Here is an 18,737-nt window from a genome sequence, read left to right on the forward strand (position 1 = left end):
TTCCTTCACCAGATGTCCTGTTTATAATTCCATTATTGAATCTGAATTGTTAAATATAGGTTGTGACTTGGCTTTCTGCACATACATTTATTTTCCTGTAGTTTCAGGAAATTCTCCTTCAAAAAACCTGGTTATCATCTGTATTGAGAGGGAAACAATGAATGATGCACAGAACATGGCTAGGGCAAGCGAATGGGTAATGTTTGATAATACAACCATGGTAAAGCAGAAGAAACCCAACACTTTGACACCTTGGATAAATCTCTATTACCCTGATTACGAGTGGAGCAGTATCCCTGAATTTTCTGGGTGCAGGAAGCACAAGACTGGTAAAACTGCTGTTTTGTGATTGCGCAGAAAGGGCAGCCCAGCCTGGCCCTCCCTGCCCCACCTCCTGCACAAGCCCACAGAGTCTCATTTATCACCTACTTAGACCAAGTACTAGATATGCGCATTGATCCCGCGCAAAAGGTAATACTATGCTCAAATTCACCTGGAAAAAGCGAATCTACCTGGTTATTCACCTTTTCATGGAAATTGCCTCGAGAGATGGATTTAGGTGTGGAGATACTGTCTAGGATCATAAATTCTGGTCCCAAATATTTTTGCAAGTACATCTATCCTGTTACTAATCAGGGCCTAAGAAATCAAGGTTGTCAACCAGGATTCATGATTTATTTGTCCAGTTCCATGTTGTAAGCGGTGCAGAGGCCAGTTACAAAAAACTACTTTATGACAGTAAAGCATATATAACCTTTTGCAAGGTAAAGAAAATGGAAATGGCAAGGAAATAACACAATTCTAAATACAAAAAAATAATCAATTTAAAAAAGAAACAAAAATATGAGATTTGCGTTACTAATAAAACAGAAAAAGGCATTGGCAATGCCAATAGAAGCATTGGCAATGGCAATAGGTATGGCTTATGAATGCACTGCCAAGCAAGACCTAAACCTCTATGTATGTTAATGAATGCCCTCCTACCGTGTGTTCTGCTAACATAGAAAAACGTAATCAATTATGTAGTTATCTAAGACACTTTAATAGCATTACAATGTCATGTGTGTGCCCCTTAGAGTTCAACATCAGGCAGCTGAATACATAAACAAAATGATCACTGCTGTGTAGAGGGCAGGCACTTTTTTGCAGGAAGCACACAACACCTGGCTATTTAAAACAAGTACGCATGCCCCCCAACATGTGGGCGGAGCCAAATCCCCACTCTACAGATGCTCAAGTAATTATCAGACCCCAGCTGCTCTGTCAAGCCAGACTATAAAAAGTTTATCCAGGAATCCTTTTTGGATGTCCCAGGCGAGGTGATGGAGAGACCCGGGTACCCTTGCCAACCAGCACACCTGCAGCATAAATTCCCAGCAGGGGTTCCCCTCTCCTCCACTATCCATTTCAATGAGGCAGAGCCCAGGCAGAAGTGAACAGTTGTTTTCAAGAGAAATCTCTCTTTTTCCTGCCAAGAAAAATTGAGGAAAAGGTTCTTCCATGGCGCAGAACGGTCTGCCAGAATCGGAACGGAAGCTAGGTAACAGCAGCAAGAAAAAAGAGGGGTTTATGTAAAATAGCCCGGCAGGTTGACTTGCATGCTGGCTTCTAATTTTTTGAGGGAGATGAGAAGTTTTATGTTCCCTGTTTTATTTTGATGAACACGCAAAGTGTTACATCTAGGGTTAGGTCTTGTGTAGGGTTTGTGAGATATCTGTTCTGCACTGACCTGGTGTGGTTCCATCTTTGTCATTTAGGAGCTGGCTGAGGAGAGGGACATCGCGCTTCCTGGCCTGAAGCAGCTATCTTTTCTCCTTCGCTACATTTGCACAACCCTACTACCATTTAAAAATCAGGGGCTGCGACAGTGGGTGCCCGGATAGTGCCCAGATACTCCCTTATCTAATTTTTCCTTAAAGTAGGAAGTATTCGGGTTGGGGAGTTCCCTGATTTTACTTACCGTCAATGTCAAAATTAAATGAATATTGAAGTACAAACAACTACGTGGCAAGTCAGAGGGAATATTTATTCACAAATATTTATTGTGTTTACATTCTATATTTCCGAGAACCAGTCTCCTGAAAGCTTGTGACTAGAATCCCGGCATTTCACTATTGATTTCATAAAAATCATTTTATATTACGAGGATATTTCTGGCCACCAGACAAGGAGGAGGCACAGCATGGGGGAGACTCTTTTCCAAACTCCGTCTATTCAACCTGAACAGGTCACACAAGCGGAAGGAAACAGTTGTGCATTGTCCTTACGCACATCAGGTCTTTCATCGAAACTTCAAAATTACCACTACCCGGCCAGACCCAAACAAAATGAGACTTTTTTGTATTAAGATCATTAGTTCATATAAATACATTACTAAAGTACCATTCTATCACTCGTTTACAATTGTATTAACCAAACAGAGCCCTTTGCAAATTCCTAAAACAACATCACTTCTTCAGTAATATTACTTCCATACAAATTTATCAACTTCATTCTACCACCAACACTTTATTGTATTTGAAACGACTCGCCTACGCTGTGAAACAACCGATGCCCGTATGTATCAGCGCATTTCCCATAGACACAGAATGGGTAAAATCCTTTGGTACATCAGGCCCTTACTTCCATGTTACAAAGAAGAAACTTCACCATCCCCTCCACTTCCCCCTAGAGGCAGGCTATCTCAAGCACCGTGTAGCTCGCTCCACGCTAGCCTCCCGGTGTACACGCCAATGCATGTATATACAATGGATGTTAGTATATTTTGAGGTAATATGGGACCCAGCGTGGTTAAAAATATGCAACATCCCAAGGACATGGCTGCAGGAGCTAACATCAGCTCCTTTGTGGGTCTGCCAATCTATAAGCCTTGTAAAAGAGTTATCATACCTGGCTACTGTAGGGCTGCAGAGTGAGAAAAAATATAAACATGGAATGGATCTGTGATTCTTAGCCTGTAGTCCCAGGACCCTTGGGGTTCCACGAGGCCTACTCAGAGGGTCCTCAACTGTTTTACAAAATTAAATAATATTAAAAGTATACACATATAATGAAGCAAAACCAAAAACTTTTTAATTTACACTTAACTGTGAATTAAAAAAAAAAATTAAATATCTCAGTATTTATTTGGAGTATACTTATTATATTTTTGTGTATTGTTTTGAGGTTCAAATGATAGAAATTGTTTAAGCCGGGGGTCCCCAAGCTTCCAGGAAGGACTCAGGGGTGGTCCCCGGATTCCAGTAAATTTTCAAGGGCGGGGGGAGTTCCACAGAAGTCAAAAGGTTAAGAACTGCTGCTATGGAGGTTACAACAGCAGGTACAACCTAACAATGTTGTGCTCTAACTTTACTGGTCCCCCGACTAAGGTGCTTAGAGTTCTGAGAGGGAACTATGTCCTCTGTGCGGGCATTGCACATTTGTGCGACAGGTTGTATGTAAACATGATCTAACTGTTGCACTGATAATATTGACAAAAAAAGGGAACTTGGCATTTGTGTGCTTCAATGCCTAAATTCAGAAATATAATGAATCTAAAAAAAAAAGTTTCTTGGAATACTAAAGCCCAAGACAAACATATGTCTCAGTAAAGACATCCATATCATTTTGACATTGAAGGTAAGTACAGTCAGGATTTATTCCATAGTGGCATTCCCTAATCCAGAAAGTTTTTATACATTTTTAGAACATTCATGTTCTTGGGACAAGAGGTTAAAAAAGAAAATTCAATTTTTTAGTAAATCCAAAATTCTCCGAACTTTCTTACTTAAAGATAAACTTCTTCAGAACCCATGCCCTGCACACCACACTTATTTTTCATGTGGAAGACAGAGGGAGCGGGCAGTACTGCATGCCAAGCTTCACCCAAAATGCAGCGCCTTAGGGATCCAGGTTGTAGGCAGAACATTGAGGCGCCCATCATTCTATAGCTGGAAACAAAATACTCAGAAGCTTAGACTGACTCCCTGCATAAAACATGCCAAAGAGAAAAATTTACCCTGGGAGTCCAAGAAAACCACCATTATTGGTTCAACAGCTCTCTCATGCTAGGAGGCAAGAGGTGACCGTCTAACGTGCAGCATTCTGTTCCACTGTGGCGTAAACCACAACAACTACTACGTGCCCCGAAATCAAGGGATATGCGAGTATCGCTTGAAAGAGGTTTAGCTTAGAATTTCTTTGATGCACCTTCTCAAAAGGGCCACCTGAGAAGCATGATCCATTGGTGTACGGGCATTGTATGTAACTGCACAGTACATCTTAGATACAATAGAGGCATTGGTTAAAGTGGCCATCTGGTGTATCCTCCTATATTGCATCTCAGGAATGCTGCAGGAATGCTGGTCATGAGCTAACAGGATGCACTGGCCGTGCTGGTGGACCATTTACACACCGTTTATCGGGCCGACCTTGTGGGCCCTGATGGGGCATTAAATGGCTTTATTCAGAGAGTGGAGCTCCCTCAAGTAGGACCTGAATATATGAAGGAAACTGGAAGAGAATATATCTTTGGAGGAGGTAGAGGTCGCTATAAAGACCCTGAACAAATCCAAGGCTCCGGGTGGGGATGGCTATCCCATTGAGGTTTATCAAGCATAATCTGCTATTCTTTGGGAGAAGCTATTAAAGGTTCTTCATGAGGGTATTATCTGCCATATGCTCAAACCTGGGGGCGACCTGACGAATCCCTCCTCGTATACACTGTTTACAATGCTTAATTCTGATACCAAGATCTTATGCAAAATCCTGGCCACTAGGGGTCAATCGTGCCCGGGTCCAAGAGGATCAGTGCGGCTTTATGCTGGCACACAGCACGACCTTTAATGTGCGGTATTTAGCACATGTTCTACATAAGACAACAGGAGTGGCGCAAAAGATGGCTGTGGTATCTCTGGACCTGGAAAGGGCCTTTGATAAGGTTGAATGGGGATATCTGATGGCCGTGCTACAGGGTATGGGGTTTGGACCCAAATTTTGTGCTTGGGCACAGCTTCTGTACACTGACCGCTGTGCCTGAGTTTGGGTAGATGATGATCTATCTGAGACCTGGGTGGTCGGTAGGGGGACCAGGCAAGGGTGCCCTCTGTCACCATTCCTATTTGCTTTAGAAATTTGAACCATTGGCTCTGTGCTCCATCGAGAAATGGATTGTTGGGGAATTAGGGTAGGAGACTCCACTCAAGTTGTCTCCTTGTATGCCGATGATGCCTTGGTGAGTTGGTTCCCTTGCTGATGCATCTGTTGACAGCATTTGGGAGGATTTCCAGACTCAAGGTGAATGCCCACAAATCATTTCTATTTCCTTTGGGGCCCCTCCGTGGTCAGTCCTTGGACTGGCTGCTGGGAGTAGGCCTCTGTTGGGAGCTGGAGGGGTACCGATACTTAGGTATCTGGATCACTCACGTCGAGGCTCCTCACAGGCACCTCAATGTGGATAGGGTGGTATCTGGCCTTGAATGTTCTTTTCTGTTTTGGAATAGGCTGCCCCTTTCAGTGATGGGTAGAGCTGTGGTTGCCAAAATGGTGTTCCTTCCGCGATGTCTGTACCTGGTCCAGAACTCGTTGTTCCCATTGACTCCACAGTTGTTTTCTAGACTAGACAGTCTGCTAGTCTCCTTAATCTAGGCTGTAGTAGAGTGGCCTTAACTCCACTCCGAAGGAATCTGGAGGGCAGGAGATTGATTATCCCAGACATTAAGTTGTACTACTATGCAGTGCATTTGCAGAATGCTGCAAACATGAAATGACATGACCATTTCTAGCCGAACTGTTGCAGTTTTAAACTGCAAATTCGACTTGTCAAAATAACCCCTTTCGACAGGTAATAACTTTCCTTTTAAATAATGTAGGTATTATTGCCAAGTTATTTCCACGTAAGGCAGGGAGCATGGCATTTAAAAGTAGGATATGTAAGAATTTAACATTAAATACACAAAAGGTGATGGAGGAATGTTTGCTATATGTCTCACCAGTGGCAATCACTCGGGGAAGCACTCCAAACCATTGTTCTTTTGCCCACCATGCTGCCTCAATTTGGATCCAGTCATATGCAAATCAGCCCTGATCCTGTACCAACATGAGTAGCCCAGCCCAAACTGCCAGGCCAGGTCCTCCCTGTACCAGAACACAAGCAACCCATAACCAGATTTGTCCTGATTGGAGCTCATCAGCTGGGTGTAGCATGGTTCTAAGGACACAGTGAGCACAGGACACATGTCAGGGCGTACCCATGCCATGTAGGGCGGTTCATAAAACACACAAAAGATGAGAGAATACTTTCAAAAAGTCTAACCAATGGCAATTGCTCTGGGGACCCTCCCAAACCATCATTCTATTGCCCACCATGCCAACTCAGTTTGGACCCAGCCATATGTAATTCAGTCTTGACCCTGTTTCAGTTGCAGGTTTTTCTCTGCACGTTTTTTGCCAAGTGACATCTGACACACTTTATGAATGGAAAAACTCAAGTATCACTAAAAAAACACAGAACACGGGAAAACAACGGGGTTTATCTGCCATTTTAAGGTGTGGAACTCGGAATGAAGCAGTAAGACTGCAACCAGTGAAAACTGAGCCCTGAAATATTGGTAGTTCCGTATGCACAGAGATACGGAATGAGTCCCTTAGATCAGTGTTGTCCAACCTTTTTATCGCTGCGGACCGGTAAATGTTTGATAATTTTTCCGTGGCCCGCTTGTCCCATTGTGTGACAAGCGGGCCACGGAAAAATTATCAAACATTTACCGCCCGCCACAGTGGGGCGGCCCGGTGCCGATTGATCCACGGACCGGCACCGGTCCGCGGCCCGGGGGTTCGGGAACACTGCCTTAGATCACAGCACTCTCACAGAATGGGAGCAGTTGAGGAAAACATAAGAGCCTCCCGAAGAAATTAAAAGGAAGCCAAGCCATCTATATCTAACATGGAAATGGTAGAGAATGCATACATGCAAACATTTTAGAAGAGGAAAAAGGGAGATAAAAAAAATATATAATCGGGAGAACATATTTCGATCACTGCTTTCTAATGAAAGTTCAATTTCAGATGGGAGACCCACCAAAAGCAAGCATTTTTAGGCTTCACATGTCGGAAGTCTCCCGCCTGAATCGGCTCTATTGGCATGTATGAGAATGCTACATATGAAAGATTACATTTCAACCTAGATAGATTATTAAAAACTTATACTTCTTTGCATTTTGTGCATTTGACAACATCCCTCACTTGAAAGGCCAAGCTGTAGGCTTTTAAATTCTGCAAGTCTCTTGCGTTTAAACACTCAAATATGGGTGTACCTAATTTCACTTGTGACGCTGTCCTATACTAGGTATGATTTGCTGTACCCTGATGGCTCCCGCCCTGCCAAAATGGTCCCCTATCTTGAACGAGATTTTTAACACGTGATTAAATGACGTAATGGTTCAGCTGTCAGGCGGGGCCTGAAACATGTTCTTGTGTCCCAGAGCGGGACAGAGATTTCCTTCTGGAGTCATTGACAGGTCACCTCCCAAAACCAATTAGCTAATTGCGTGAGATCACTCCCCAGACTGGGGGAGGGATAACTGACTTGTGAATGAACTCTGCCTGAAGCAAATGCACGTTTTCTCCTTTTAGGGGCTAATTGAATTGTACAACCACTCAACAAAATGAAGCCGTCCGTCGGGTCTGTCTGCGTTGTGCACAAAGCAGATCCCGAGATTTCCCTTCATCCGAGTGGCCTTTCTATTCAGAGCTGCAGAATATGCCTAAGAAAATGGGCATCATATATGTCTTTGTAAGGATGCCGGGCTTTCCTGATGGGAACATCCACAGGTCAATTACAAATGTTCTCTCGAGAATTCCGATGTGACATACGTTTATAGGCATTAGACTCTATATGTCCATGTGGGATTTTTTACCGAGTAAATATAACTGTCAAGTGTCACGGATTAGGCTCCAATAACCGGTTCCAAGCTGTAACTGAAATGTTCTAAATATTACACAACTTATACATTCTGCACTGGAACCAGTAGAAAGTATTTGTAACTGGTCAACATGGGCTTTCCACTCCAGCTATAATAAAAGCCACGGCTCTATCGTAATAGTAACATCACATAGAAGCGCTACAGTAACAAATTTCAAATATTTCCTAGTATGCATGAGATCTTGCTTGGGGGGGCGAGGGAGGAAGGACTGGGGATAAATGCAGGAGTCGCAAAGTCAGTGACAAGAGTGGGGGACTCGAAACATTTATCAAACCTCCAGTTAAGGGACACATGTCCAAAGGATGTTAAGCTGAGATGCCTCACTCATGAAAAGACAATAGCAGAATAGACACAGCCTGGTAGATTTTGTATTCTGGTGTGCTATACTGAGTTGCTTCAAATGTTAGCGTATTTGCTAAGAGATACGAGATCAAGGAGCTATGCTGCAAACTCAAAAGATTGCATACGGATCTGATAAAAGTTCACACTACTACTATAACCTACAAGTGTGTATGATGCGAACCTTATAAAACATTGAAATTGGCCAAATGCGATCATCAACGCAACCAAAACACCTGTGAAAGCAGAGGTGCTGCGGAGATCAGCTTCAAAGATAATCAAGATGCTTGGGTTTGCGGGGCGCTCAACACTTCCACCCCAAGAGGGGGATCTGGGCATGGCCTTCTGCCATGTCTAGTGTACACTGGTGCCCATCTAATCCGGTCAATGTTTGGTGGTTTCTGGTAGCTATTGTTGATCATCACCAGGTGGGTTTAGGTGTGTGTGTGTGTAGGCTATGAAGTCTCTTTGCACTTCTAGACAAGCAGTCTAGAGCTGATACAGAAGAAAAAGGCCGTATGCGATGCATTCACATATTTACCTATGACTAGTCGTACAAAGGAATGTAACTGGGTAGGACTTTGTGGATACACGAAAAATACTAAGATTGCAGAAGTGATATTGTACTCCCTTTGCTCCCCCCGCTGACATCAAACTGTTGACGCCCTGCCCACCCCAAACCCTTTGGAAGCCTTCCATTTGCTGCTTAGGGTCTAAAGTAAAAGATGAAGTAGGGACTATAGAAAGAAAACATTACTCAGAGAGCATTATTTGCTTTTTGCTCTGACTACCGACTCCAGGACCCATGAGGCCAATGGAAGGAGCAACAAAGGCCAAGCCACAGTGGTGACTCCAACTGACTGCGTGATTTTAATTCGGAGTCTTAGTCCCATTTCTAGAGTGATGGAACCAACAGAGCGGGCACATCTGACTCAACAGATTCAAAGTTACTACAAGGTGTTGTATATATGAATGATTTTGGGGCCTATCCCAAAATCTTTATATAGTATTTAAAGTAGTACTCCTGTAGTACTGTTTACCATAACTTTTCAACATTCTCTTGAATGCTTTTGTGAATTACCCCCAAAACACCTAAAATGGGAGCATTATGGCAATATTCCAGGAATACTCATATACAATTAGTACAGATTGAAAGGGTGGTGTCATCTTTTCCATTTTATTAATGAGGAGTTGGATGTTTTGGGGCGAATCGGAAAGCATGTAGAAGCACATAAAATGGCACTTCTCTGACTCACTAATGTTTCCGTGAATCTGACTCTATGTATCTAAGAACATATGTCATAAGCCAAACCAGTTCATTCAAAAACTAATATTAAAATAAGCACACACCCAAGAACTACTTTCTAAGAATTCAGCAGCTGGAAAAAACTCAAAATGTGATCAAATCCTACACCCTGCCAACTACAACACAGTGTTCCATTACCATGTACGAGCTATAGCGCGTAGCCAGGGTGTTAATTCTGTCAGTAGGACACCTTATGGTATTACCCATCTATTTGTCATTGTCAATGTGTGGGGAATTATGAAATTTGTTATTGGACTTACAAAAAGACATCCTTTAAAATGAGCCTTTAATATTTGAAGTCAATAACAGCAGAAAGGACGTGCAGCAGGGGTCGTCAGATAGAGTGCCTTGAAGAAGTTTAAGAGGAAAAGAAACACGTGTGAGAAGGTATCTATTGATTTTAAACAAGTTGGGGGAAGGCAGAGGCGAATGGCATGCAGAGGAACTGACCTTTGTACCCTATTTGACTGGTGGCGTTCACATGCCTGTTTAAAACAAACATGCCCTTGTCATGCCAATGCCAATTCAACACAAATGAATCTTTATCCAGGTCCACTGCAATTTCCCTGCCAGCATCATATTCAAAGACTAAAGCCTCCTCATTCATTTTGATATATGCAGTACAACCTACATGGATAGGCCGCTTGCAAGCACGCTGCCAGGACTCCATCACAGCTCAGCCTCTTGGATCAGAGCAACCCACAGCTTTACCAACAGGGCTGAAAAGAACTCTATCATCAAAAAAGATATTTAAAGGGTGCCAATGGTGCAGGCATTGAAAGCTGGGGAAGCAGCTGCCAATGCACCCACAGGCACACAGTGCTTCATTTTGTAAAGAAAGTCATAAATTAACAAATACAGGTCTATTGTCTTGATGGCTACTCACTGACAATTTCCAGGAATTTGTAACATTTTCTGGAAGTGCAACTAGAAATTTAGGACAGTTGCAAGTTTCCAGGCACGCAACCATAAGACTTTTGTGAACCCACTTTAGCATAAGCAAATATATACATGTATATTTGCTCATACTAAAATTTGCCTGCAATTGCAAATGCATGTGCAGTTTAGTTTAATTCTCTGTGAAAATATTCTCACACTATACAGCAGCCTCTTCCCCTAAACCTCCACCAAATATCTGGGCAGTGTCTTCCCCTTCCCACCAGAGAGATATACTCCTGCATTAACTGGAAGTAAAATTCCAAAATATTCCACAGTAGGAAGGGGCTGGGGAGAAATTTTCGTAGTACCCTCAAACGTGTCAGTTTGTGGTTTTGCACAATCTTTTAGGGCAGTGGTTCCCAACCTTTTGACATCTGTGGACCCCCACTTTTGCTTTACTGGAACCTGGGGACCCCCACTGAATCTTTATTGGATCCAAGGGACCCCCTAATGAGTCATTACTGAAAGCTGGGGACCTAATCTGTTAATAATATTTAATTTTCTAAGTAGTCGCAGACCCCCTGAGGAGGCTTTGCGGACCCCCAGGGGTCCCCGGACCACAGGTTGGGAACCACTGTTTCAGGGCATTCCAGGTCGGCAATGCACATTCCCCACAACTAACAGAAGATCTGCTCACATGAAACCTTTGTACGAGTAAATCCTTTTACGATCAACAATAAAATCAACTTTTGAGAATTCCAATAGTATGTTTCAAATGTAAAAAGGCTATTTTCATATTTAAGCCAAATTTAAAAAGAAAAGCATCTTTGTGAGTATGGCCAACAGTGTTCTCCAACTTCAGAATTCAGACGAAGGAGGAGAAATAGCATGAATGGTTTAGCCACAAAACGATTTTGTTCCTAAAGTTTGCACTGGAGGGAGAATATATGTAAATGCCCAGTTTTCATACATCTAGAGGCCATTTGACTCTATCATGACTTTTATCGCGTGCTGGGGTTTGAACCAACTTCACTACACGTGTTAGAACATAATTATGATGGGCAAAGTCAGGTTGCAAGTCTCAGCAGGCTTCCTATGGTTAGCTGTAAAAACGAGCCAGTCTATGGGTATCACTCGTGGCATGGCCAAATGCAGCTAGGTATTTGCTTTCCAAGCCTTCTAGCATTGGTAAATAAGGAGAGTGACTTAAAGGCAGATAACACGATTTGTCAAGGTCACGCAGTTTGGCAATGAGAAAGGCGGGATTATCATGACCACTAGCACTAAGGTTGCCTAATAGAATGAACAACTCCCGAGAATAATTCACATTGTCCACCATGCCACAGAGGAACACTGCAGAACTTGACATTTGGATCCCAGTAGGACCACACTACTCAATCAATTCTGGACACGGTCATCGCATTGAACATGGGAAAACAGTAGGAGGCCAAAGTCAAAAATCCTAACTCATGAGTTTGTTCTCCATCCTTGGGAACCTCAAAATACATCGGAGGAGTCTCTTGGAGAAATGTGAGATTCCATGATGAGGGACAGTGTGCAGGTCCTCTGCCCCATGTTCACCAGAGAGAAGCATCAGGTGTGGGCTCGGTGCTTCCCAGTGGTAATGTACAGCGACATGAGCATTTGTACACATTTTGGTCACTAAACTCGTGTTTTTAAAAATTCTGCATGCTTAGAAAGAGTGGGATCTAACCTGTCCGGCTAACCTCAGTTTCATCTCTTTCCGGTGAGCACCTGATGTTAAGTTTATTTATCATTCTGTAAAGTACTGGAGTTGCTTTTCAGCTGCTTCTAATTGACTTCACGGAGGGTTATATGACAGAGCGGGAACTCTGAGTTTGACTTGAAGTTCTTGGGTCACTGAAGCTCGTGGGGCGTGACGGTAAGCTATATAATGAATCACATGCAACAACTTTGGTAGTCATGTTTGAGGCTCAGGCAACAAATAGGTTCTCGATAGGGAAGTAATCTCCCGCCCTATTTTAGAGTCAAGTCGCCGCAGGTGGGATCAGGCTGATCTTAAGCATTTGGCAATTGGGTCACTTAGCCGAGTACGGTTGGAGACCAATAATGACTACGGCTACTGCAGGAGAAAGCTTTCCCGCGGTAGCTCTGCCGGAAGATAGGTTTTCAGGCCTCGGCAAATCTACAAGACAAGATCTTCTCACACGTATTTTCTAAACTTAAAGTGCAATATTAATAGTGAGTCTGTTCCTAAGCACTTTTTTAAAGACAAAAAGAATGAGGTGAAGGGAGATATGGTGATTTGTCCAAACAATGGAATCTGCTCAAATCCATGACCCTTGATTAAAACCTTCATGTTCTGCAGTCAACAGTTCAACTTCTAAACCTCAACTCCACTCATAATAGTGAGTAACAATTGTGAAGGATCTACAAGTTTAAGTCTGGCCGGCCAATTTCCACCCTCAGCAGGTTATCCCGACTTGGTGAAGTGTTGTTTAATTCCCACGGCAGGCTGAAAACTCTCCTCCACAGATGGCAATGTGAGGGACAGTTTTCAGTCCTGTTTCAGGAAAGGGGGATTTGCCTCAACACCCCTGGACAAAATACAGAAAATGTAGCGCTGCATAGTATGCAGTTGTGTTGTGTGAGGCTGGAGAGCTAGTAGTCGAAGACAAAAGTAACAGAAGGCATATCTGAAAGCATGGCTTTAACTCGCCGTAGTAACTGAACCACAAAGAATCTCTGTGTCCCATAGGTTTAGCCACCATCTAAGGAAGACCAGGAACAATACTGCATCTCTCTGGCATGACAGGAACTCGGTACAGTGGCTTACTTGTCCCACCGCTCTTAGGGAGAACTGAGTTATAAAACCTGGGTTCGAATCCCAGCTTGGCGTTGGGCCAAAAATCGTGGGAATTCAGGAAAATAATTATATCTCCCTGTGCCGCAAGTTACATGTTTATTGTAAAAATCATTGACCTGTCTCATGTACAATCTAGTTACATTTTCTCACCTAGTCCCCAAAAAACATGCTGGTTCTGCAGTTGTGTTACAACTCAATACTGCACCCTGTGATACTGTTTAATGTACAGCGCCTCATGTTGAGATTCCCTTGCTGCAACAGAAAAAGTTATCAGTAAAGTGCTCCTTAGAAACAGATATGCACTATATCAAATATACAACAATAAATAAATAAGCAAAAACACAAATCACTATGAGCAATCAGAAAATTAAACAAAAATATATGAGAGAGAATACCAGAGAAATTCTGAATTAAAGCACCCAAGAATTATGCTTTGCCTGTTTACCAAACCATCAGATAAAGCAACTATGCATTCTTTGAATATCACTGGAATTTGAAAACAGTCTTAAGTTATGCTGTGCCCTGAGTTGACAGGGATATGTATTGTTATTATGGGAATGTGCAGCATCTTACCTAATAAAGTTAAGTGCAGGAAGGCAGAGAAGATTAAGAAAGGCAATTTCATTAGATGAATTAAGGATACAAAAAAAAAAAGCCAAAGTCACTTAACCAGATTAGGTCATCAATGATGATATCAGATCAGGACATGGCAACATACACACATTTCTTGAAGTGTGATCTCAACCTTGGGGAACGATAAGAAGGATGACATCAGCCTAGGGGAGGATGGTGTCAGCAAACACTGGAGCCAACCCTTAAGAATAGCAAGGACATTTATGAAAAGAAGTTGTTCAGTGATCTGCATCGGGGGACACTAATTGGGTTTGAAGGCCACTTAATTGGAGACAAAAGCACAACTTATACAATAGGGCAAACTTTGTGTATGCGATTCAAACCAGCAGTAAGAGACTTAATGACTTCATGAACACTTGAAATAAAAACTCCACTCCACGTGGGGAGCCAGACAAGCGCCCAACTCCACTCCACGTGGGGAGCCAGACAAGCGCCCAACTCCACTCCACGTGGGGAGCCAGACAAGCGCCCAACTCCACTACATGTGGGGAGCAAGACAAGCGCCCAACTCCACTCCATGTGGGGAGGCAAACAGGTGCCCAACTCCACTCCACATGGGGAGCCAGACAAGCACCCAACTCTAGACAAGCGCCCAACTCCACTCCATGTGGGGAGCCAAACAGGTGCCCAACTCCACTCCACATGGGGAGCCAGACAAGCACCCAACTCTAGACAAGCGCCCAACTCCACTCCATGTGGGGAGCCAGACAAGCACCCAACTCCACTCCATGTGGGGAGCCAAACAGGTGCCCAACTCCACTCCACATGGGGAGCCAGACAAGCACCCAACTCTAGACAAGCGCCCAACTCCACTCCACATGGGGAGCCAGACAAGCGCCCAACTCCACTCCATGTGGGGAGCCAAACAGGTGCCCAACTCCACTCCACATGGGGAGCCAGACAAGCACCCAACTCTAGACAAGCGCCCAACTCCACTCCATGTGGGGAGCCAAACAGGTGCCCAACTCCACTCCACATGGGGAGCCAGACAAGCACCCAACTCTAGACAAGCGCCCAACTCCACTCCATGTGGGGAGTCAGACAAGCACCCAACTCTAGACAAGCGCCCAACTCCACTCCACGTGGGGAGCCAGACAGGTGCCCAACTCCACTCCATGTGGGGAGCCAGACAAGCACCCAACTCCACTCCATGTGGGGAGCCAAACAGGTGCCCAACTCCACTCCATGTGGGGAGCCAGACAAGCACCCAACTCCACTCCATGTGGGGAGCCAAGCAGGTGCCCAACTCCACTCCATGTGGGGAGCCAAGCAGGTGCCCAACTCCACTCCATGTGGGGAGCCAGACAAGCACCCAACTCCACTCCACGTGGGGAGCCAGACAAGTGCCCAACTCCACTCCACGTGGGGAGCCAGACTAGCACCCAACTCCACTCCACGTGGGGAGCCAGACAAGTGCCCAACTCCACTCCACTTGGGGAGCCAGACTAGCACCCAACTCTAGACAAGCGCCCAACTCCACTCCACTTGGGGAGCCAGACTAGCACCCAACTCCACTCCACGTGGGGAGCCAGACAAGCGCCCTGTGCATGCTTCCTGTAAGGACTGCATCCTCTTCTGAAAATAACTGGCTAGTGAGATCTTTGCAGGGAGCATCAGAAAATATAAAAGTAGAAGAGAAATCAAGAACTCTGCATAAACAATCTTTACAAAAATTGACAACTACGAACAAACTCAAGCACAAGGGGAAAGCAAAAAAGAAAAAAATGCAACTCTTCCATCAGTGATGCTCAAAGTTTATTATGGGACTGATCCACACTCAGGAGAAAACAAATCTGCTCCATCTCAGTTTCTCTGCGACGGTGGCCACTAGAGGCTTACCTCACACAGACACAGAACAGAATGTGATAGGGTTCTTCAAATATCAGCATTTCGGGAGAAGTTGTATCCCTTGTAACTAAGGGCAACAGCACCAACTGAGGCCAGAAACACCAGGTCACGTCCTACAGGCACTGCCCCAAATACAAAGTCCAAATTTTAAACTCTGACATCATTGCCAACCGTGCCCCAGGTTGATACAAATGCTGGAATTACTTTAAAAGGTGACATTATGGTGACCCTATTTTATCTCTCGCTCTAGGTCCGTCACTTATTTCTTATGTTTTGCCAATTTCGCAAGGCACCTTGGCAGGATTGTGGGAAATAGTATTGGCTCACCTGCAAATTGGGAATAGCACTGTGACGTAAGTGTTAACTTGAGAAAATGGTTAAACTGGCCTTTTCTTTTTAGCACCAAATGAACAGTCTGCCAAAGAGTATAACTTTTGAGCATCCTGAGATGTCCACACAATCAGACATGTGGTAGGTGTGGATTCTCCATCCAAGAATCAAGAATCTGAAACTTTGTGTCGCTGTCACCCAGTGTTAAGGACTCTTTTTAGTATTTACAAGACCTAAAACTGGCATCGCGAGAAATGCCTCTGCTCTCTGTGACCATAGTGAGATGACTACCCGTGCGACATGCAGCACAGAGAGATTCTTCATAGAGGGGTCCGCAGTGGCAGAGTGTGGGTCACAACCAAATTCCCCGGGAAGGTGAGTTTCAAGAGCGGAGAACAGTGGTCTAATAGCAACACCAGTCATTGCTGGGCATTACTGGGCAAAAAGATTCATAGCTCTCTAGGGCTGAGCCCCAGCGCGCAGGCAATGTATGAGGCAAACAACATACCAGAAGCTGGTGTTGAAAGAACCCATCAAAGGGTTCTTTCAACACTGGCTTCTGGTATGTATTGCTTGTTAAGGTAGTAGTTCAAACATATCTCAAAAAAGTGCTGATGCAAGCTACAGTGCAAGAAACCCTGATGCCTTTTGGTCGGCTCCGGGACCTTCGTCAAAGAAAGTAGATAGGCCCAGTAAGCGTAAAACATCTCCAATGACAATTGGTGGAAATAAGCTCTAATCATCTTCTCTTGAAACTTCTTTCTCTGAGAGGCGCAACATCATCCGTGATTACAATGAAGCTGTTGTTGAAATGTTTAGGTGCTGTATTTACGCCCAGCGCTTCCACGGTGTGCGTGAGCCTGTGACTGTCTGGCGGACCTCCAGGACATCTTGGTTGATGTTCAGTATCACTAGACAAGATTTTGTGTCCTTTTCTTTGACCACATTAAGGTTTGGAGGAAAGGTCAAAGGGGATTTGGTAGAGATGGGTCCAGCAATGCGTTTAAGATGCATCAAATTCAGTGCGGCCCCTTTGACATGTGTGGGTTTCAAAGAGTGTTGGGTGAAGTCATTTTCAGGCAGGAACAAGTCCGGGTTTGATAAGGCCTATCTTTGCGATGTCCCAAGTGAAGGTCGAAATTGCCAAAACACGTGGGATGCTGGTCATGCCGTATTAGTTTGGATGCGATGAAGTCTATATATTTCTACACATATTTGGTTAGACACATATTTTAACTAGTTTTTTGGTCTAATCTCTTTTAACCAGCTCCTCAAATGATGTAATAGCACTGTATCCATCACAGGGGGACAGAAGGTAGATTTCGTTCTCAAACCACTCTCTGAACTCTGTGCTGAAACCCTGGTTTCAAGAGGAGGTTGAGCCACCTAGACCTGGAGAGGGCAGAAGGGTGAGACATCTGTAGAATAACTTAGGTTCAACTCATGGCCATCCCAGCACCCTGGGTTCAACTCAAGGGCACCCCATTGCACTCAGAAACCAACACCTACTTCAGCTACTGCTGATGCATTTTACAGTGACCTCCTTTTGTTACAGATATATAAGTGAATATTATCACTGTGGTACTATGACAATCATTCAATATAGAAAAATAAATGTTAAATGTAAAATGTGTGTGATCCATCTTAATTCCTTTATGTAAGTATAAATCAGAGTTTTATCACTAGCATTCATGAGTACCCAATGGAAAAACGTATGCGTTTAGTTAGGAGGCTTTGGATAAAGTTTCTAGATGCCACCTCAGCGCCAAGCCAGAGTGCTGGGTGGCAGATTAGCTTAGGATCTCCCCCTTGGTTGCAAGAGGATCCATTCAGTAAGGATGGTTAAGTCAGTGGTGGTTCCTCAAGACTATTGCAGTTGGCTCAAAGGTGTTCATGATCTGATGGAGACTCATCTCCTCCCTGGTGGGGTGTCAAAGTTACAGGTGGTTTTAGCCGGTATTAGGTGCAGGGGTACTATCCATGAAATGAGATGGTGTGTGATAAAAGGTGGTCCTGTGCAGGCACTAACTAATGTCGCAAAATTATGTTTGAACAGAGTGGTTGGTATTCTGGTCTTTTCTAAACGAGGAGTAACTTGATAGCATCTCAGGAGATAGTATGTTTCATATGTTGGATTTAAGGACGTTCTGCGTTCATCCTACATTTCGTTTGAAACTAAACTGGTTTTGGCACACTTGGCTCTCAAGTTCCACACAGGCATATAGTGGGAGGCCAGCTCGTCAAGGTAAAATATGTCCCTTTCCCAGAAGATCTCGTCAGTGACGCACAGGGCAGTGAACTCAATATTTTGGTGTTACAGGGGCTGGTGAAATGAATTCAAGGCAAGTGATCAGCTCGTATTTTTAGTGTCTCCCACAACGTGGTTGTCTGGCTCTGATCCACTGTGTAATTTGGATCTGTGTCTCTGGCATGCAAGCAGAGCTGATGTTGCAATAGCCGAGCCCAGCCTAGAAACAAGCCCAGCCTAGAAACAGTCAGGGCTCTTGCACCGTTCTTTGGCATGCACAGAGCAAGGGAAGTACCTATTTTAGAAGAGAGAGATGAAAGTTTGCACTTTTGACCAGCGCATTCA

At 44.1% G+C, this 18,737-nt stretch overlaps 1 protein-coding gene across 2 annotated transcripts in view; it reads right to left on the reverse strand.

The window, feature by feature from the left end:
• GAB2 (GRB2 associated binding protein 2) overlaps window positions 1-18,737 on the reverse strand; it is a 396,835-nt gene that overhangs the window by 260,080 nt on the left and 118,018 nt on the right. The gene's annotated exons all lie outside the window — the stretch shown is intronic.

This window comes from Pleurodeles waltl, chromosome 8, assembly GCF_031143425.1.
Source record: "Pleurodeles waltl isolate 20211129_DDA chromosome 8, aPleWal1.hap1.20221129, whole genome shotgun sequence".
Classification (NCBI taxonomy): domain Eukaryota; kingdom Metazoa; phylum Chordata; class Amphibia; order Caudata; family Salamandridae; genus Pleurodeles; species Pleurodeles waltl.